The sequence below is a fragment of the Piliocolobus tephrosceles genome, chromosome 3, assembly GCF_002776525.5.
Source record: "Piliocolobus tephrosceles isolate RC106 chromosome 3, ASM277652v3, whole genome shotgun sequence".
NCBI classification, from domain to species: Eukaryota; Metazoa; Chordata; class Mammalia; order Primates; family Cercopithecidae; genus Piliocolobus; species Piliocolobus tephrosceles.
Genome location: NC_045436.1, coordinates 126972791 through 126994945, shown reverse-complemented (window position 1 = coordinate 126994945; position 22155 = coordinate 126972791). Strand labels below are relative to the sequence as shown.

The following is a 22155-nucleotide window of genomic DNA, read 5'->3' as shown; positions in this document are numbered from 1 at the left end:
CTCTCCTTTTTGAATATTGTAGATATATGTTGCTTTGTGACTGTGCCATTTAGAAATTCTCTCATGTTAAGAAAATGTTAATTTCCCTGAACTACAGATTCATCATCTGTTAAATGGTGATAATGTTACTTACTCTATAAATTAGGATTTCAAAAAGGATATACATGTGAAACATCAAGTTAGCATTTAAGGCCTGACTAGCTGAACATGTTTTGTGCCAAGTGTGTGCTAGGGATAGTTCTGGATAGTTTACTTGGATTTGTTTTTAATCTTTTCAGTAACGCTTTAAGATATCTCATAGTCCCAATTTTGCAGATGAGTAAATTGAGGCAAAAATAGTTTTAAGTTCATGCAGTTAATGTAAGAGATAGATTTTGTAATCAAGCACCCTGTGTCCAGAGCAGACACTTTTTGAGTTGTTTACTATTATGCATATTTATTTTATATGTCATGTATATAATCTGTGATAAATAATTGGTGGGTGTGGTCAAATAATAAATGATAAATACCATCCTCTGGGTTTGTCATAGTGAATGATAAATAAAACATGAAATAGGCCGGGCGCAGCTATAATCTCAGCACTTTGGGAGGCCAAGCCAGGCGGATCACAAGGTCAAGAGATCGAGACCATCCTGGCCAACATGGTGAAACCCTATCTCTACTAAAATTAAAAAAAAAAAAAAAAAAAAAAAAAAAAGGCCGGGCGCGGTGGCTCAAGCCTGTAATCCCAGCACTTTGGGAGGCCGAGACGGGCGGATCACGAGGTCAGGAGTTCGAGACCATCCTGGCTAACACGGTGAAACCCCGTCTCTACTAAAAATACAAAAAAAATTAGCCGGGCGAGGTGGCGGGCGCCTGTAGTCCCAGCTACTCGGGAGACTGAGGCAGGAGAATGGTGTAAACCCTGGAGGTGGAGCTTGCAGTGAGCTGAGATCCGGCCACTGCACTCCAGCCTGGGCGACAGAGCGAGACTTCGTCTCAAAAAAAAAAAAAAAAAAATAGCTGGACATGGTGGTGCACACCTGTACTCCCAGCTGCTTGGGGGGCTGAGGCAGGGGAATTGCTTGAACCCAACAGCCAGAGATTGCAGTGAGCCGAGATCGCACCCCTGCACTCCAGCCTGGTGACAGAGTGAGACTCCATTTCAAAAATATAATAATAATAATAATAATAATTTTAAAAAGACATGAAATATGAGTATATAGGCAATATATGTTGTGATTTATAAAAATTAACGGTATCACTATATTGAGGATTTGGTTCGTTTTGCTTAAAATCCTATTGTACTTCTTCACTGCTTTCAGTTGTTTTTTTTTTTAAACAAAATATTGACCTTATGTTTTTAAAGTATTCATTTATACAACTTTCTTCCACAGGGAATTAAGCAGTTATTTATTTTTGTAGCACGCAAAATAACACACTGTCTAGCACACAGCAGGTTTAGAATAACTATTGTAAGATAAATGAATGAATAAGTAAATGAAGCTATTAACATTGATGGAGAATTAGAGAAGGACATTCTAAATGTGAGTCACCATACGTACAAACAGGTTGGAGTTAGAGATGAAGACAGAGCATTTGAGAGACAATAATCATCACCAAAATTCAGTAATAATAGCAATGGTTACTGTAATGTTGTTTGTGGAGGTCTTTTCTCTTCAATAGTACCTGAATGTCATTCAATGTCAACTTTTGAATGGCTGTGTTATGGTATTTTAACAGGTATGGTAAATCATAATTCTGTGCTTGTGTTCTTAAAAGTTCTAACAATTATGACAAACCTTACTTAGCCTGAGGTTGAATTTCTAGAGGGATCATAAAATAGTAGGATATTCTCTAAAAGACAGAAAAAAAATGCTTATCTGGAGAAGGGAATGGAAGATGAGTATTGTAGGGTAATATCATTATGCCCAAGTCATAGAAAATGGTTATGACATTATGACTATAATGCAGATGCATACTGGCCAGCTATCTCGTTATCCAAAGTTGGTTCTCTAAATAGGAAGATTTAAAAAACAGAAATTGTTGTTATTGAGTTTATTTGACTGGGAGATCACAAAACGTTACAAAAAATTTGAATACAATTTACCACTCAGAAGTTTAACTGATTGTTTTAAAAGATACAGTGTAGTTTTCTTTTGCCCTACTGAGACTGCTAAGGGGACCAATATGTTGGCAAGTGCAAAAGGCATAGAACACACTCCCAGCTAATAGAGGCTCTTGATGTTCAAGAGCATTTGGGCTAAACCATCTCAGAAAGAATTAGATCATTCATATATTAGAGGCAAGGGAAATGTATCTGCCTTGGTGCCTCACTTACTCTGTGTTTTCAGGAAGCCTAGGTATAGTTTGCAGTGGTGCTGTTGGATACTAGGAAGTCTCAGCTTCAGGATCTGCTGAGGCTGGGGGGATGGCCCATGGCAGCCAATCTAAAATTGCTTCAGCTTCAAGAGGAAAAACAAATTTTGGAACACCTGAATCTCTGCAGGTGAATCTCTGAATATTTTCCTGCCTAAAGTATATAGCACTGTAGAACACCAGCTAGTATTTTCAGAACTGGCAACTATTAACTGAAAAACTGATTTTTCTTACCATCTCTCTCCTTCAAGTAACAGAAAAAAAATGAGAATTTCTATTTGTATAGCTAGAATTCTACAACATTTTCAACACATGATGAATATAAATTGATGAGAATAGTGACGAAACAGGAAAGATATTTATGGATTTTAGGAAAGCTATAATCTTAATTCTCTTGTGAAGCATAATTTCTCAACAAATTATTTTTTTAGAACTGGTCTGAACTAGGGTTTATAACTTACCTAGAATTTTGTTTGGCAAAGATAAATGTTTAGGTATTCTGTTATATGCTAGATCCTTTCCTTGAAAATGTATATTAGTTTTAGGGAAATTTTCAGGCATTTAATTATTTTTTTTAAAAAAGAAATAATGGTCATTACTTGCTTTCTTTTAAAATAAGCATTCTCGGCCGGGCGCGGTGGCTCAAGCCTGTAATCCCAGCACTTTGGGAGGCCGAGACGGGCGGATCACGAGGTCAGGAGTTTGAGACCATCCTGGCTAACACGGTGAAACCCCGTCTCTACTAAAAAAAACACAAAAAGCTAGCCCGGCGAGGTGGCTGGCGCCTGTAGTCCCAGCTACTCGGAAGGCTGAGGCAGGAGAATGGCGTAAACACGGGAGGCGGAGCTTGCAGTGAGCTGAGATCCGGCCACTGCACTCCAGCCCGGGCGACAGAGCGAGACTCCGTCTCAAAAAAAAATAAATAAATAAAATAAGCATTCTCTTTCCAATATGTGTGCAGTCACCAGAAATGCTGAAAAGGTTCTAGATTTCTATAAAGCAATGATTTTATGGAACATTTAAGTGGCAGTAATTTGGCTGGCTTTACCATCAGCTGCATAAACATCAACGTCTATTGACACATTATAAAGGCACAAGTGGAGTGTAGCCTGACATCCTGATGCCTGTGCTGAGGTTTAATAGTGCATCTGTATCACTTTTCCCAGTGGGAAATAACAGGATGTCACACTGTAATTTTTTACTACTGTATAATAAAATGTAGCCATAATAAATAGCATCTAAGCAAATAAAGCGGATTTGGACCAAATCCATTTTGCCTTCATCACTTAGTATATAGGTCATGCTTTTAAGTAGTTGTGGATCCTAAATTGGCTTAATTGGATCAACTTGCATTTGACTGTCTTTGATTGCAGTGAAGTAGAGACAGATATTTTGTTTTTATTTGCTATTTAATATTTAAGTGATATTTTTTAGTAATTTTGCTTTTGTATTCCATTGTAATTATTAACAGTTTATCTGGATTAAGATCTAAATTGTGCTTTGATTAAGTTAGTTGACCTTTTAAACTTGTTATTGCTGTTGCTTTGTTATTTTTATTCTTTGTTATTCATATACCTAATGTCGATCATTAAATAGCCAAACCAAGACTGTTGGGTACTGTTAAGAAAGTTTTCAATTGCCTGCGAATGTCCTGGTAATAGGAACAATATTTAACTCAGTTTTTTAGCACAGTTAGCTAGCCCAGCTTTAGGTTTACTGTGGCTCTTTCTTTGTTTATTAGATTGATTATTGAATGAAAATGATTGTAAACAATGTTCTTTTGAAATCTAAATATATAAAAGTTTGTCTTTTATGTAATTTAATTTGTCATCCATTTTAATAGAAATAAAAGTTAAAGTAGCACATTGAAAAATTAAAATATTAAAAAGCTGCTGCCTATTAGTAGGAATTTTGCCAAACATTAGAAGAAAATAGCAAATTTGGGATATACAAAAATGATTTCAGACAAGTTTTTAAAAATTCTTCTTTGTCGCTTTTCCAAAAATACCTAGCTCATCTTTGATCTTGATTTTTTATTGTGATAACCACAGCATGCTATTCTTAAAATTATAATAAGCATATAACATTCACGTAAAAGATGATAAATGTATGACTTTTCTATAAAGCATAGTTATTTAATTTGTAATAGTATCTTAAATAAGAGACGCAATGATTTTCATTTATAGGTATACTTAAAATCATGTTTGCCTATTTATCCCATATGAATTTGAGAATTTAACTTTCATTAAGGGGGAAAGTAGAAAAAATGTTAAAATGTTAAAATTTTTGTTATTAGCATTTCCTTTATATCTCTGGAATGTGTACTTCAAAACTAATTGATTACATTTAGTAACAATGGAAATTAAATTTAGCATCAATTAAATTAAAAAATAACACAATATTTTAATTCAGGTAAATTATTTTCATAGTTTGCTGTTTTTGACTTTTGTTATTCTGAAAAATATTGTTTCACTTTAATGACTTTTTTACTTTTTAAAGAGCTGTGTTGCTAACTGTATGCAACATCCATTAATTTTAAAAAGGTCTATGGATGCGTTAACTTTTTCCTACAAAAAGCCAACAGGTTGAAAAATTTTGGTGAATCTTATATGAAAGGTTGATATGAATTTTCCCCCAATAGGCATGCAATATCTAAATAACTTAAAACGTAGATTTATATACTCTTCTTTTTATAGCTATAACATATAGACATAAAATATAAATACTTAAAAGTAATGTCCTCAAAAGGCAGAGTAAAATACTTATACATATACAAATCCTTTGAACTTAGTCAAGGGCATTAACTTTTGCTTATCTATAATGCCAGTATTACCTAACCTTATTATAACTAGCTTGAATCATGTATGAGTAAAACTTTAGTTATCTAGGATCTTGTTTGGGTGGGTGTGGGGGTAATTCTTTGGGTAGAAAAAAAAAAAATTTCTGAAAAGTTGGGGCAAATATCCCTCCTGTTCAAGTGTCCACTGCAGATGCTTGCATTTGAATAGTAAAGCTATTTCCAAAGTTCTTTCTTGTTTTTTTCTGTTTTCCTCAGAGCTTTAAGTATTTCTTTTGGATGTCAGTTTGTCAATACTCTGCTTTGGTTTCTTCTGATTTCTGTTTGTTAGAACTCTGTATAGGAAAGAAAGAATAAGTAGGTCTTGACTGAGGGCCATTCCATGAAGTTGAATTTTAGTGCAGTGTGCCTTTTTTTGTTTTTCAAACGTGTTTTCTGATTCAGACTTGTAAGTTACATTGGTTTGATTTCCAGATGTTGGAGTCTCAGATAAGGGACTATTACTGTGGAACATAAAGCAAATTTTTAAGACCTCAGTACTGAAGATTTTCTGCTTGAAATCTTAGACAAAGTGAGAAATAAAGCTTCATGCGATAAACTACAGGCAATGTGGGAAGGGGGCAGAGAAAAAAGAAGAAAGCAGAATGGCAATGCAATGGAAACCTGATATTTGATATGTAAGTTAATCCCTTTCAGACCTCCAGCTAGATTTCTTTTTTCACTTGTGCAGAAGCATTTCTTTATTTCCTTCTTTCTGCTTTTTGATCCCACATTCTGCCCCCTGCACAGTTGGAATGTTCCCAAAACACTTTGGCAGAGGTCACTTCTCAGAAGCTTTTTAAACTTTAGTTAGAATACATTTATTGATTTTTTTAATGACCAGAGGAATGAGGATTTTTGGAAAAAGTTCATCTGAGATTCAGTGTCTGGCTTGGCAATCCAAACTATTTTAAACCTCCGAGAACATTTCATTAGATGCCAGGTTCTCGTCTTTAGTAAAGCAGTAAGGATTCTGGCATATTGGATTTTCGTTGGGATTTGTATCACCTGACAATTTGGCCTTCTAGATATGTGAGATAAAAATCATTTTTCTGGAACTGACATTCAGAAGCTGCATAAGTTTACAAAAATTCAGTAAACCTTAAAAAAGATCTATCATGAGTCTGTAGAAGGTGTATGGTAGCATGTGCTAGTGCAATAACTTGTTCTTAGGCTATTTTTCCTTGTATTTAATAGTTCAAGATTAAACTCTAAATTTTTTTATCTAAATCTACCATGAAGGGAAAGTATAGTTTTGTGAACTAAAAACTGGATAGTTAAAGACAGGATACATAAATATTTAAAGAAAAGGATCTTTTCTTAGTAGAGCATTACTGCTTGAATGAATTTTTTAAATTTCTTACTCAAATTTGGACATAAACCAGGACAAAATTTCCTATATCCATAACCCTGAGATTATCATATGAATCATCAAGTGTACTCCCTAAGTTAATCTGACTTACACTGTCCCAGCATGCATGTTTCAGGTTAGATTTTGGTATGTTTGACCAGTGTGAAAGGAAAGGAGATAGAGCAATGGTAGAGTGCTTAAATAATATATATGTTGAAAGCTGATTATTTTGCAATGCATTTCAAAATGATTTAGTATGAAGCTTGTGTAAACGGTAAATATCTCCAATACATTCAAAGTGAATTAATTAATATGCAATCTTTCAAAAATACAGCTACTGTAAAGACCAAAGGGTCTATATGTTCTCTTTGTGTATTCATCTTAGAAAAAAATACATGAGTTTAGAATTCATATTTAAGAAGCAACAGCAATCAGTGTCACTTAATTGCAGGTATATATTGAAAATTAACTTTTTGCTTTATGAGTGGTAGTTTCTCATTTTAACAGGAATTCTGAGAACAAATGTTTTCTTTCCTGACTTTATTCCTTGTATTTTGAACAATATTTATTATTAAAATATACTATGTTCCTAACTGAAGTTGAACAAATGAACATTGATGTTTATAATCCCCTTCTTACTAAAACTTCTTAAATACTTAAATATAAATTATTGTTATGTTTTCATTACTTACAAAGCAAACTTCCAATTGTTTTGAACTGTTTTGTCATAGAATATGTAAATGTATGTACTGTTTAACAGTGATTTCATATTATAAACTACAGGGTAGATTTCAGCATGTTCTACTAGAAAATTACCATTTAAAAGAGGGTATATAGAGGGTAGGCACATTTTATTATAATGAGAGAAGCTTAATAATTCCCATTATCATAGAAGTTGGAAACCACGATTGGTATGCAAATACCACTTGTCATGTGTAATTTTAGTCATAACATAGCCATTTTTGAGGGATAAAAACAGAGGGTAAATTAAATGTTTTTTTTTTTTTTTAATATTGATAATTTGAAAGCTATTTCTCAGCCAGAGAGAGAAAGGAGCAGGCGTTGCTGAGGAAATATCTTCCTGGAAGCCTACCAAGTCTTCCTAGGGTTACAGACATGGGCTGCTGACTGCTTGTAATGCAGAAGTGTTTAAAGGAGTGCAGGAAACCCACTGCCCCCAGCCATTAGTCCATCTTGCCCATATGAAATTTCCATTTTGTACTGAATCCTTTTCTAGATGTCCGTTCAAGCCTCCATCAGTCACATCTACTGTATATTTTACCATCTTTTCTCCCTTCATAAGAAGCTTCTTATTTTCCTGTCTACATCAGAATGCTAGAACTCTTCCTGAGGGTGGGTTATTCACAGCAGGTCTTGTTTTCTCCTTTATTATGTCATAAGAGAATGGCAACATAGTTCCTTAGATACTAGCAGTAAGTTGAAGCATCTGTGAGTCAGTCCTTGGCTAAACGACGAAGGAATTGATTGTGACTGTGGAAGCTGTGGGAGCTTTGGGTAGCTTTTGATACTTGAGAAAGAATAATTCTCTGCACTAAAGGAATAGAGAAAAGACCTATTCCTTGGTTTTAATGTTAAAAAATTCTCTTCTCTGAGGGAAAGAACTGTATCTGTTTACACTGTCCTATTCCTAGCTGTTACCACAATGGCTGGGTATATAGAAGACACCTCAGCACGGGTTCTTCTCTTCCCTTTTTTTGCCTTTGCTTTCATGGTATGGTATGGTAGGGAATGGTATGGAATGGTACAGTATCTTATCCTATCCCATCATCCTATCCTGTCCCATCCTACTCTACCTTATATATACAGACTGACAAACTGACAGTCAGCACAATATATTTCTGCCCTTCCTTGCATTAATTATAAGTATTTTAATGTTTATATAAACAAAATGTAAGAAGCTCAGCCTTCTATAAGCAAAATTGTTGGGTAATATATTGACAAAGGTCTGAGGATCATTCTCTGGATTTTCTGTATTTTTTCCCTAATAATAACCTGTGAGTTTCCTGTATGTTGTGCATTTTTATATACTTTATAGATCTGTTGACTATTACCAAAAAATCAATTATATGTTTTTCAATGAGGAGGAAACTTAAGAGTAATTTCATTAATTTGTCATGTTAAAAATAAAAATGCTACCAGATACAGAAGGTACGGAATTTTTTCATAGCATAAAATAAATAATTAGTGGGATCTTAATATTAATTAGTGGGATTTTAAATAATTAGTAGTCATTTTAACATTGGTCTTCTGGTAAAGTTTACACTTTCCTTTATTCCTCTATTCTTTCCTTTATTCCCTCTTTTTTTGCTTACTTGGCATTTAGTCCACTCTTCTTTTTTTCTTTGCTTAAGGTAGAAGCTTTGATTATTGGTTTGAGATCTTCCTACTTTTCTAATGGAGGCATTTAAAGCTATAAATTTGCCTTTGAGCACCACTGCTTTCACTGCATCTCATAATTTTTGTTATGATGTGCCTTTGCTCCATTTAGTTAAAACATTTTCTAATTTCTTTTGTGATTTTGTCTTTGACCCTTGAGATATACAGAAATGCTAAAACTTTCAAATATTTAGGGATTTCCAAAATCTATTTTTCTTTTTATTTCTAATTTAATTCTGCTTTGATAAGGCAACACAAATTATATGATTTTTCATCCTTTTATATTTACTAAGATTTGTCTTTTGATCTGACATTAAGCCTATTTGGGGATGGGAGAGGGAGAGAGAAAAATTCCCAAGCAAAATGACATGGGACCCCCATTGTTCCTACCAGAAGTTCAGTACTGTCTCTTGATAAACATTTCCTAATTTGTTAAATGACTGGTTAATTTCTATAGTCCTGAAACAGTTGTTTTTGACAATTTTGTCCAGTTTTATCATTGATTTTTGTGGAGACTATTTGCCAGCCTTCTCATTTAGCCATTCTCACTGTTCCACCCCCAGATACTTTATATAATGGAATACACTTTCTTGGGGCCACAGGCTAACAGGTAGAAAATATGGGTGCATGTAGAACTAAACTTTGTACTACTAATTTAAAGTTTACCAAGCATTTAGAGGTGAGTTTGTGCAAAAACAGTTGAGGCTGATTTTTTGGGAAGATGAGACTTCAGCACAGTGTTTAAAACTTTGAACAAGTGTACAGGGGATCACATTAGCTGACAAGCCACTCTGTTCAGAATAGTCTTATCTGAGGTGCCAGTCAGCAACTCAAGCTCTGTTACGGAAATTCTATTTGGAATAGAGTGGTGTCAAAAAGTGATGTTTGTAATACAAAAATTGTATTCATCCTTTATAAATTCTTGAAAACCAGACTCTGTGAAAATTAAAACAGTGCTTTTGTGGATTACAGAGCAGAAAATCATCATGAGAAAAATGAAGTCTTAAGTTGTTCTGGGAATCATTTGCAAGGCAGATTTGAGAGGGGATTGAATGGTGTTCTAAGAGGTACTATTGAGGTGTGTAGACCAGTGAGACAAGATGAGTGGCAGGCGGTTGAACTAAGTACAAATTGTCTTGGACTTTTGTCTTAAAATATTATGTAATAACCATAGTAATATTTGTGAATTACAGCTTTCTAATCTGTAAAATAGGGTAAAAATTTATTTTCTATTTTACACAGTGATGAAGATTATGATATTGGAAATAGAGATGATAAAACAATCTGAACACTATCTAGAAAGAGGTGGCACAAGATGATGCTTATCAATAAGAAATCAAAGTAGAAGATATTTGAAAATCACCCATAGACTAGTTGGGTGAGACGCGAAGGGGGTAGTTGGAAAAAGGATTTGACCATCATAAGTTAAAAGATAACATTTGGAGTCCTAGTTGAAAGTGTGGAGGTGGACTGTCATAAATGTGATAATTATGTCTGTTTTCAGATCATTGACTCACATTTTCCTATTTACATCCAAAAACATTGAAATGATGGATGTGAAAGTGATGTACTTCTTTTTACAAATAATAAAATTACATTAGTAATACCTAATATGTAACTGTTTGTCTAGTTCTAAGAATGATTTAAGGATTAACTCTCATATACAAAAAGATATTTCTTCATAAAAATTTCTCTAACTCATTGTATTGTCTTTAAGTCTCAATTATCACTGACCTTTTTAAAAAATATCACTGTCATCTTAGGCTGAAAGCCATCTATTAACTGACAACAGAATAGTCTTTTAAAAACATGTTTGTTCATGTCACTTCTTCATTGACTCATGAACCTTGACTGGATAGTTCAGTAGGTGATGCCACATAATGGAATTAATGGCACCTGGCCTGAGAAAATAACATATTTTCTATCTTAATTCCACATTATTTTTTAATGAGATTCCTGGAATCTTGTTTTAATACCAAAATGTGAAAGTATCTTCTAAGAGTAATCAGTGTCATGAAATTCTGAGATGATCATTTTCTAAAATACTGATTTTGGGAAGTTTATTTTCTTTCATTATAAACATCCCTGTAAGAAACATAGTCAGTAACAATAAGTATGTTATTTGAAAGGCTTGAGGATGTAGAGTCTGAATTTGGCTTTTTTGCATTCAAATTCTGGTCTTGCCACTAATATCCATACTAACCTCAGAGAATTGTTTTAAGGGTTAAATGTGAATTTAACCTGTCAAAAAAGTAAGAATTGTACATGTAAATAGAAAATGTATGTAAATTGTTTACACCTATATCGATTATGCATAATAGTATGGTAATATATTTTATAAATATGTAAAAATGTGTGTATGTATATGTATACGTATAGACACAGACTCACATTTTCTGTGTGTGTGTTCGTGTGTGTGGGTGTGTGTATGCATATATCTATCTCTTTCTCTCACTTACTGCTCCACAACTGGAATGCAGAAGTAGGCTCTGTGAGTGCCATTTTCATCTGTTCAGTTCACTCCTGAATTCATACCAACTAGAGCAGTGCCTGGCATTGAGTAAATATTTGATGAATCAATGAATTTCTCTACTTTTTAAACTTTCTATTTTAGGATTAGAAAATGTACCTTGAACATTCATATTTATCATGTATTCCAGTTTTTTTTTTAATTGATGAATTGAATGTCATTTTTATTTTATTTTCCGTTTTGGAGATCTTATATATGTGATTGCTTTACAAAGTTTGATTTAAAGCAGAAATTAATTTAACTTTTAATTTTTAATTAAAGCAATCTAGTACTCAAACTCAAAACATTTCCATTTAATTCTCAAGACCTAGAGTGAATTGCAATAATTTCTGGTGCGTTGCTTTTTATGTCGCTTTCGAACCATGTGGAACTATAAAGTAATGAAACTATGAACAGATATTTGCAGACATTTATTTTTATCTAAAATAAATTACATTTTTTGTCTTCCCTGAGTGCTTTGCTCCTAAATAATCACATTGCTTAAAACAATATTTCTTGTAGCTCCTTTTAAAAGATCCCTTTTAGATCAATTTTATGAATTACAAAAGAAATTCAGTCTTATTACCTTTTACTGATAGAATAGTATCATTTGATATAATACATTTTTCTGCCCTTCTTGCAGTTTTCTTTTCTATTTTCTTCACCCTCCTGCTTGCCTTTTTCTTTCTGGTGTTTTCCCTCACACCTGGTTGCCTTCTCATTAGCAGGCTAAGTGGCTCTATGTAAGCTTGTCCTTGGTCGGAGCTGTCTGCTGACTCTCAAGTGCCATAAGTGGCTGTAATTGAGAGAGGCACTGAGATGTTGAATAACCAAACTGTAAATGGAAGATTCTCTGTCCTTACCTATAAAAAGAAAAAGAACCTATAAAGGTAGCTATACAAACAAATTCAAAGACACATATAAGAGTGTATTTTTGTTTTGGGTCTTAATTTATGTTCAGTCTATACAGTTTCCAATAAACAAGTTCCTGTGTATATATGTGTGTGTGTGTGTGCGCGCGCACGCGTGTGTGTTCAATTAAGAAATGGAAATGTTTTATTTGCCCAGTCAGCATTTTGTGGCACTGTTAGGTGTTTGTTTCCTTAGGGAGGAGTGATACAGATTGAAGAAGCCACAGTCTCTGTTCTCTAGCAATTCATACTATAGTGTAGCTTTCAGCAAAATAGAGAAATGTACAAAGAGGTATAGGAGTGTCGGGGAAGATAAGATTGGTTTTGTCTGTGGTGGAGTGGGTTTGGTAGTATTAGGGAGAACTTTGTAAAATTAGTCATGCTTGGATGTCAGAATGTATTTCCCAGATGGGGAGGAAAAAATAAAAGATATTAAAGGTGATAGTATTGTAGGCAAACCTGTAGAGAACAACCCGTGATTGTTTAGATATATAGAACATTTGAAGATGAGATATGCCAGTTCTTCAAAAACCAGGGAAAAAAAGTGACAGCCAGTAACTATTGAGAGAGCATGCTAGAATGATCGTCCAGTGAAATTTAAGCAGTTGATTAAAAATTTGTTTTTCCTGTCCAAGCAGTCAAGTGTGGCATTCAAGTATGAACTTTAATTGTTCTTGTGGTTCAAAAACCTCACTAATTGAGCAAATACAAATGGACATTCACTCCAAAAATACAGTGAGTTTCATTGCTTTAATATTTTTTAAGTCCCTGAACAAAATGTAATGCTTTTATCAGTGAATAGCTTTCACTAATTTGTTTTCATTTCATATCATAGCATATCTTATTTTAATCAATAGTGATTTGGTAAAGTAGAGCTCAACTTTAATTTTATGCTATTGACTTTCTGCCCTGTATCTCATTCTTTATCCATTTGGGGACAAAATTTTAGAATAGATAATGGATTTTGTCACTGTTTATCATATATATAGTTACTTAACCTCCTGATTGCATACTACCACTAATAGCATAAATACTAAATATAATAATAATTAACTAATACAAAGAGCTTTGTATAAAGCTCTTTGTATGGTAAGTAAAACTAGTAACAAAAACTAAGAGCTTTGTGTAAAGCTGTTTGTAAGGTAACTAAAACTAGTAACTAAAACTAAAGAGCTTTGTGTAAAGCTGTTTGTAAGGTAACTAAAACTAGTAACTAAAACTAAAGAGCTTTGTGTAAAGCTCTTTGTAAGGTAACTAAAACTAGTAACTAAAACTAAAGAGCTTTGTGTAAAGCTCTTTGTATGGTAACTAAAACTAGTAACTAAAATTAAGAGCTTTGTGTAAAGCTCTTTAAATAGACCTACTAGAACATTCAAAAATTGATATGGCCAGTTGCAAAACCATTAGAAAATATTAAATATCTAAAGAAAATACTTTGAAGGACAATACTATTTTTTGGGTGTAGAAAGTCTGTCTTATTATTTGTTTACTAAAATAAAAATATGGTAATTTAAAGAAAATAAAAACTCAAATACCTCTGTAAATCTTTGATTTAAATAAACATACTTTTGTATATTTCTATTTTTTAAAATCCAAATTTATTTAGATTACTGCAAATAAATATATTACAGTATTTGTGTCTGTATACACAAATAAGGGTGTGCGTATGTGTGTGTATGATTAGATGTGCTAAGGTGCTTCTCAATTTGTTTTCTATGCATGTTATCTAATGGCAAAAGTGGTAAGACTCATCCCAGTATCTTAGCTAGAAGTGCCTATGGCAAGAAATAAGGACATTTCTTGGAAACAGCAAAACTTATATTAAAAATGTTATATTCTTTTAATTAGAAAAAAAATCTTGACTATCAAATCCATCAATTTTCCCAGTAAACCTTATAATAAATTAGATAGTATAGGAAGATGTGTCATCTGTATCCTAAATTTCCTCTACATACCATAGTTCTGCTGTGAGACCTCAGGCATTGTGGGAAATAACAGACTTGGCAACCAACAAGAAATATTCAAATAGTTCTACAACTGTAACCATAACACAGAGTATTTATTTTTTTCTCATCATGAAATTAAATATTTTTTTCTTTTTTTTCAGAAATGTTTAATTTGGTAAATCGGAGGAAAAAACCATGGATTTTTAGCAATTGAAGAGCAAATTAAGGTAATCAGTAGATTATTATTGCCAACCATATAATTTCAAAATTTATTTTAAAATATTTACGTTCAAGTTAGTATATTATTTTATGAGTCTTTACCATATTGAAACGTCAGCATATTTGTAATGTGTTACTAAAATGGAATCTTACATATTTTTGGAAAATAAATTGCCATTTCTTGTTATACATTTTCCAAAAATCATATTTCTTGTGAACAAATTATAAGTGATCTAATTAAAAATATTGCTATTGTGAGGAAATATACTCCAGCCATATGAAAAATAAATGAGCTAAAAAGAATAGTTTTAGTAGGTCTCCACCTTTTTGGAAAGGCACGTATGTTTTATTACTTTCTTAACTAATGCAGAATAACCATATTGAATTTTTTTTCAGTTGCTGCATGTACACTAACACAATGTGATAAAGTCATTTTTGTTTAATTCATTCTGTTTTCAATTACATATTCATAATGTTGAATATAAATATTAGGTAATAAAATATATTCATTTGGTAGCAACCAGATGTTTAATATTAAGCAAATTACTTTCAAAAATTATGTTGTTAATTATCAGAAATATATTTATGAAGTCCAGTATAAAATATTTCAAACGGTGTAATTTTATGTCAATATCCATATTTACATTTTCCCCAGAAAATCATAGAAGGCAAAACAGGCCCGCATATTAATCAATCAACAGTACAATGAGAATTTCCTCTTACATTGAAGTTACTGAAAGTAATTCCTATAAAGTTACTTTGTAAAGTTTAGCCTGTACATTATTATAAATACACAGCCTAAAATTTGAAATATCAACTTGCTTATTGTTCTTCATATTAAAATGATTTAAGTTCCTTTCATTTTGATATCAACTTTCCTATTGTTCTTCATATTAAAATGATTTAAGTTCATTTTATTTTGAATTATTGACATAATTGATATGTACTTTAATTGCTATCATCTATTTTCAAATATTCCATACTTTTTTCTGAGCTCTAAGAGTAATGCATGACCTTAAATTGTAAAAATATTGCACCTGCCTTTGTATGCACTACATTTTCCAGTTGATGTTTTCTCTTTGAAGTATTTTTGCCTTACTTTGTCATTGTTTTCTTCCCCGTATTTATTTCTATATGCAAGCAATGTTGTTCCTATTTCACAGAAGAGATATGATTGAATTTCTTTCATTTGGAATTTCTTGTCAGTGTTTTCTTCTTCACACTCAATCACATTTGCAAACAATTAATATTATTTCCTTCTTTCAGAATAGATGTGATTGACTGTCTTTCATTTGTATTTATTAGCTTATTTATACATTAACAACTAAATTTGGCAGACATTCTTTTACTATGTTGAATATGTAATAGTTTATTTAGTACTTAACGTTGGTGAAATAAATCAATATACAAAACACACTCATGCAATCATCCTTTTTTAAAAAAATAATCCAAGCAAACTTAGCTATGTTTGCTGTGCACATATTAAAAACTGGTGAAAAAGATGAAGCACTGCAGATACTAGTGTGCACATTTTGAAGGAGTTCCTGACAGACTGCTAAAGAAAGAAAGGTGGGAGCAGTTCACTTCTGTTGGAGGCTCCGAAACTTTCAGAGAAGCTGTGAAATTCACGGAGGAGTTGTTGTGACAGGGAAGGTGAGGTTATACATTCCAGGCCCACACACTAGTTTGTGAAAGAGCAAGGGATGGCCATTGAAAGATTGCTGCTTCCATTGTGGCTGAAAGATTGCATATGTGGTAAGACAGTGTTAGGAGAGGAGTCAGGTGAAGTAGACCTGGAACAGTACGTGAAGTATCATGTTTGCCTTACAAAAGCTTAATTTTCTATCCTAGATGCCCCCAGTGTTCAAAAGTATTCAGGGGGATGTCGGAATAAAATTTCAGAACATCTCCTCATGTTTATTTTCTTTATGAAAAATCAGACAGCATTACGACTTAATAATATTTAATTTAATGACTGTCACAGGTCCCAAATATGAAGTTTCTGGAGAAATCATAGGGATTGTTGCCATGTTAAATGTTTGGCAGAATTGTTTTCTAATATTTTAATTGAGATATAATTCATATACCATAAATTCACCATTTCAAAGTATACAATTAATTTTTTTTTTTTACTGTATTCACAAAGTTGTGCAGCTATCACTGCTCTCTAATTTCAGAATATTTTTATTTCCCCAAAAGGAAACCTTATATCCATTAGCAGTTACTTTTCATTCCACTCTTGCCCCACCCTCTGACAACCACTAACATACTTTCATTGAGGGTCTACCGTATAAAAATAATCATATGTTTGGCCTTTCCTGTCTGTCTTTTTCAGTTAGCATAATGTTTGCAAGTTTCACCCTTATTGTAACAGGAATCATTACTTCATTTGTTTTATAGCTGAATAATATTCCATTATATGGATATACACCACATTTTGTTTATCCATTTTTTAGTTGATGGACTTTTTGAAATGTTTAAGCTCTTATGAATAATGTTGCTTTGGAGATTTCTGTACAAGTTTTTGTGTAGGTGTATGTATTTATTTCTCTTGGATATATGCCTAGGATTGAAAGTTCTGGGTCACATGTTAAGTATATGTTTAGCTTTCTTAGGAACTTCCAAATTGATTTCCAAAGTGTCTGCACCATTTTACATTTATTTCCACTAGAACCATGCGAGTGTTTCAGTTTTGCTTGCCAGAAGTTGTTATTGTCTGTCATTTTGATTACAGCTATCTTATTGGATGTCAAGTGGCTACTCATTGGGATTTTGATGGTGGTGGTTGTTTGAAAGGGTATTTTACTGTACTCATGTTGCATGAATTTGGCTAAGTGCATCTATGGAATTCTATTATTTTTAACTAAACTAGTCCTCACATCTAGAAAATTGCTTTTATGTAACCCTAAGGTAAAAATTGGAAAAATGAAGATTATTTTATTAATACATGACCAAGGCAACAATAAGAAAATGGCAGCTGATATTTCCCCTACTTCCAAGGCAACAATAAGAAAATGGCAGCTGATATTTCCCCTACTTCCATTATAGGTTATTTTTCAGTTTCATTATCTAACATAAACACTACTCAGATTTATTAAGGAGCTAACAAAAACTTAAAATAATCAAGAAGACTATGAAATATGGATTTGACTCTCAAATCCTAAATGATTAAACCTGTCCTAAGAATATATTTTGTTTTGAGGTATAAGTTAATGATAGTACACAGCAACATAAATAGTGAGGTTTGTAATCACTTAATATCTAGAACATAAATGTAAAACCTCTGGTTTTGTTCAGCAGGGTTCATACTCATGGTCAATCTAGCAATTTACAAATTTTTACTAAAGTTTATGATAAATCTTTAGAAACTTTATTTGAGATTTCCTGCAGAGAAGGAATAAAGTCAGTAGAGAAAGCATAGCTCTTTCTGCTGTGGTAAAAATTGCTGAAATCACATGAGAAAAATATGGCAACAAATAAAAATGTATTACTTTATCAGCAAATATTTTTAGAAGATGACATAGAAAACACTGCCTTAATAAGAAAAAAGTAAGTATTAGAATAGATTGTATAATATGAGAAATTCAATCTTCATCTGGACAAAATGTATGTATTTCCAACATGTGTCAATTTATATTTGCTAGATTGTATTCTTTTAAAGGCCAGTTTATTGATATCTATTTTATATACAGTGAATTCACTCTTTGCAACATACAAATGTGTTTTGACAAGCCCATAAAGTTGTGAAAATATTACCAAAATTAAGATCTAGAACGTATCTATCATCCTCCAGCCCTCTCCCACTATCAGCTCTGGGGTCCTCTGCACTCCATTTTAATAATAAAATACACAAAACAACTGAGAGGAAATAAAGAGCTCAAATTTTGAAGAGAGACTCTAAAGAAAGGACCTTGGCATAGTATTTATCCTCTCTTTGCTTCACTTTCCTCACCTGCATAATTGAGTTAACAATATGATCTACCACACAGTATTTAGAATAGAACAATGCATATCTTAAGGACTACGTAAATCTTTGTAAAATACACTACAGTTTTTTGAGCCTCCAAAGGAAAGATATGCTGGAGAAGGTCCATTTTGCACAGGAAATGACCTCTTTGAATGTATTTAAACACACAGGGTCAAACCAAAGTTTTCAAAATAAGAAATCCTGTACGGTAACATCATTCTCACAGAAAGTTGGGTTAATGGCTCCATTCTTACAGTTCTTTGGGCACAAATCCTTGGAGTAATTTTTTAATTCTCTATCTCACACATTACACATTCATCAGCATATTCTGTCTGACCACTTCTAAACACCTCTTAGGCTACTACCTTTATGCAAATCACGATCCTCTTCTGCGTGGATAATTACATCACTCTCCTTTTTTCTTTCCTTGCTCCACTGTTGTGGCAGACAGCAACTGGAGACTTGATCCATCTTCAACCTTCTTTGCTCTCCAGCTGCCCTGGCTTCATTGCTGTTTGTGGAATACACTAGTCCACTCCACCTAAGAGCCTGGGCCTTTCTACCCATCAGTCTCCCCAGTTATTCACATGGCTTGTTTCCTAGACTTCAGGTATTCTCTTCTCATGGCAGCCTTCCCTGCACATTCCCATTTAAAATGGAAACTGTTTGGGAGTACCCTCTATCCCCATCTCCTGCCTTATTTTTTCTCCAGAGCCTATATTACCACATTACACAAAATTTGCTTATTGCCTCTTTCCATTATTTTATGTATTCTAAATATTTCCTCTTTATAGCATCCTTTTAATTTCTGTTTTTGTGTGTCTTTTATATTGCACCATTGGCTTTGCTCATGGATTTGTAAATTAGAAAGATAACTCTGGAAGCAGCATGCATGATCAGGTGACTGGAGGCAGGTGGATTACCCAGGAAATATTTGTAATAACTCAGGTGAGGTATGAGAAAGATCCGGTTTAACACAACAACAATGGGGATGGACCATGTAGAAGGCTCATTGATAGATCTTAGTGACTGATTGCATTTGAGTACTGAGAGAAAAGTTGAAATCAGGAATCAGTCTCAGGTTTGAAAGTGGCAACATTGTTTGTGATGGGGCCATTTATTGAGCAATGTAGGGAGCAGAATTATTTGCTTATTTGTTTTTATACACTTTTTATACAGTAACGATGTAATGTCTGCACAGAAATAGTAATGTCTGTTTTTTTCCAGAAATAATATCCAGAACTAGATGTTAATTTTCATCTCTGGGTAGGAGTGATTTCTTTAAATTTAACACTTTAAATTGAAGGTCTTTAATTGTCTCACTTTTTTACCCCCTTTTCTGTAGAAATTTAAAAAAGAAGTTTTGGTTTGCCATGAGATTATGTTTTCTAAATAATTTCAAAACCACAGTCAGAATGTGCGGGATGTAAAAACTGGCTATGGGCAGGGTAAAAGCACATTAATTATTCAGACAGGCATTCCTGCTTATTCCACTCTTGGAGATACCGTGGCTGTCAGAATCTGTCAGCTGTACATAGTTAGTGCCCTTCAGAATTTACATGCATAAATGGTGACCTTTAGAAATCTGCATAAAGATAAGTCTGGTATTTGAATGATAGCTGCCAGTCAGTTGAGCAAAGCAAAAGTTGTCAGCTACTACTTAATCCACAGAGCGGGCTATGAAGCCATGAACAGCAAATGGAGTGTATACAGAACAACAATAATACTTTTTTTTCCCCCATCAAAACAAAAATAAAATTCATTTTTAACATAATTTTATGAAAGGTTATAACCAATTTCTTGGATCAGTATTTTTGGTGTGTATAGCTTTTCTCACTAAATCTGTTAAAACTTACATTAAATTTAACAATAATAACTGATTTTAAAATTTAGTTATTTTAAAATAAATGTTTATTATTAAATTTTTATGTTATAAAGTGAGTACATACTCATTGTTATGTTAACTCTGTTTTTTCTTATTTTTGTGGCTAAACCCTGAACTAGCAGTAGAGTAGCCCAGTCAAAATTTTGTATTCTGATCCTTGTCTTGATCAGATATTATTTATCTTAAAGTGTCCACTGCTGTGTCTAATCCACAGCATTGAAAAAACATTATGATGATCCAAAAAAGGCTGCTTATTTCTGCCTGAATCAGGGATGCTATGTTGAATAGAGTGAGGTCTGTTCTGAGCTATAAATATTTATAGATTGGTGTTTTGTGTCATAAACAGTGCGTTATTAGCTATTGACTTTTTGTTTTCTTGCGGGAGGGAGATTTGTTCATTGTTCTCTTTCAGTTGACAATATACATTTAAATTTTTTGACAACATACATTTAAAATTACTTATTGTAAATATTTGATGAATTAACAAATATAGATACCTATGCAACCACAACTGTTGCCTTTCCATCTATATTTATGCTTATAGTTTTTTTGTTTGTATGCTTTGTTTTCTGTTGAAAATTCTATGAAATGGAAAACCTGTATAGAATTGTGTAATCTTCACAATTAGGATACAAAACAGTTTTATTACCTAAAAATTTCCTAGTGCTGCTTCTGTGTAGTCAAACACTCTGCCTCTGCCCCTAATTCCCAGCAACCACGGTCTGTTCTCCATTCCTATGTATCATACAGTGTGTAGCCTTTTGAGATTGACTTCTTTTTCTCAGCATAATACCTTCGAGGTTCATCCTTGTTGTTGAGTGCCCCAATAATTCATTCCTGTTTTTATTGCTGAATGGTATTTTATTGTATAGATGTATCGCAGTTCATTTATCTACCTATTGAAAAACACTTGAGTTATTTCTAATTTGTAGTGATAATAAAGATTGTGTTTGTTCATTGGTACTGCTATAGAATAATGCTAGAGACAAGGCAATTTATAAAGAGAAAAAGGTTTATTGTAGCTCATCGTTCTCTAGACTGCACAGGAAGCATGGCACCAGCATCTGTTCCTGTTGGGGGCCTCAGGGAGCTTACAATCATGGCAGAAGGCAAAGAGGGCCCGATGTAGCTCCTGGCCAGAGAGAAAGCAAGAGTCAGAGGTGGGGATGATGTCACACTCTTTTAAAAAACCAGATCTCACGTGAACTCAGAGTGAGGACTCACTCATTACCTCAAGAAGGGTACCAAGCCCTTCATGAGGGATTCACCTCCATGACCCAATCACCTCATACCAGGCTACATCTCTGACATTAGGGATTATATTTCAACATGATGTTTGGAGGGGACAAACATCCAAACCATATCAAAGTTGTTATGAACATTCATTTGCAACGTGTGTGAGTCTGCATGTATGTGCGTAAGTTTTCATCACTCTAGGTTAAATACCCAAGTGTGGGATTGCTGGTCATATAGTAAGTTTATCTATCGATTTTTTTTTTTTTATTTCTAAGTTTCATTTCTGTTACCTATTTTGTTCCAGTTTCTATTTATTTCTATTTATGGTGCCATTTTTATTATATAAATTGTTGGTATGCGGAAACTTTTATCTTCTTCAAACACTGGATTTTGTCATTTTTTTTTTTTTTTTTTTTTTTTTTTTTTAACTCTAGTATGACTATGGCAAGACCTGCTTTTATTGATATTTAGATTTAGGTAAGACAATAATCCAACTGAAAATGCTACTCTTTTTTTTTTTTTTTTTTTTTTTTTTTTTTT

The 22155-nt window shown here is 33.1% G+C and overlaps 1 protein-coding gene across 7 annotated transcripts in view; it reads left to right on the top strand.

Annotated features, from left to right (window-relative positions):
- Positions 1–22155, top strand: part of ADGRL3 (adhesion G protein-coupled receptor L3) — a 902055-nt gene that overhangs the window by 173119 nt on the left and 706781 nt on the right. For 4 of the 7 annotated variants that reach the window (XM_026447685.2, XM_026447686.2, XM_031935343.1 and 1 more), the window contains exon 2: positions 14470–14535. The exons of the other annotated variants lie outside the window; for them this stretch is intronic. The gene's annotated coding sequence lies outside the window, so the exon portion shown is untranslated. The remainder of the gene's footprint in view (positions 1–14469; positions 14536–22155) is intronic. 7 annotated transcript variants of the gene reach the window in all.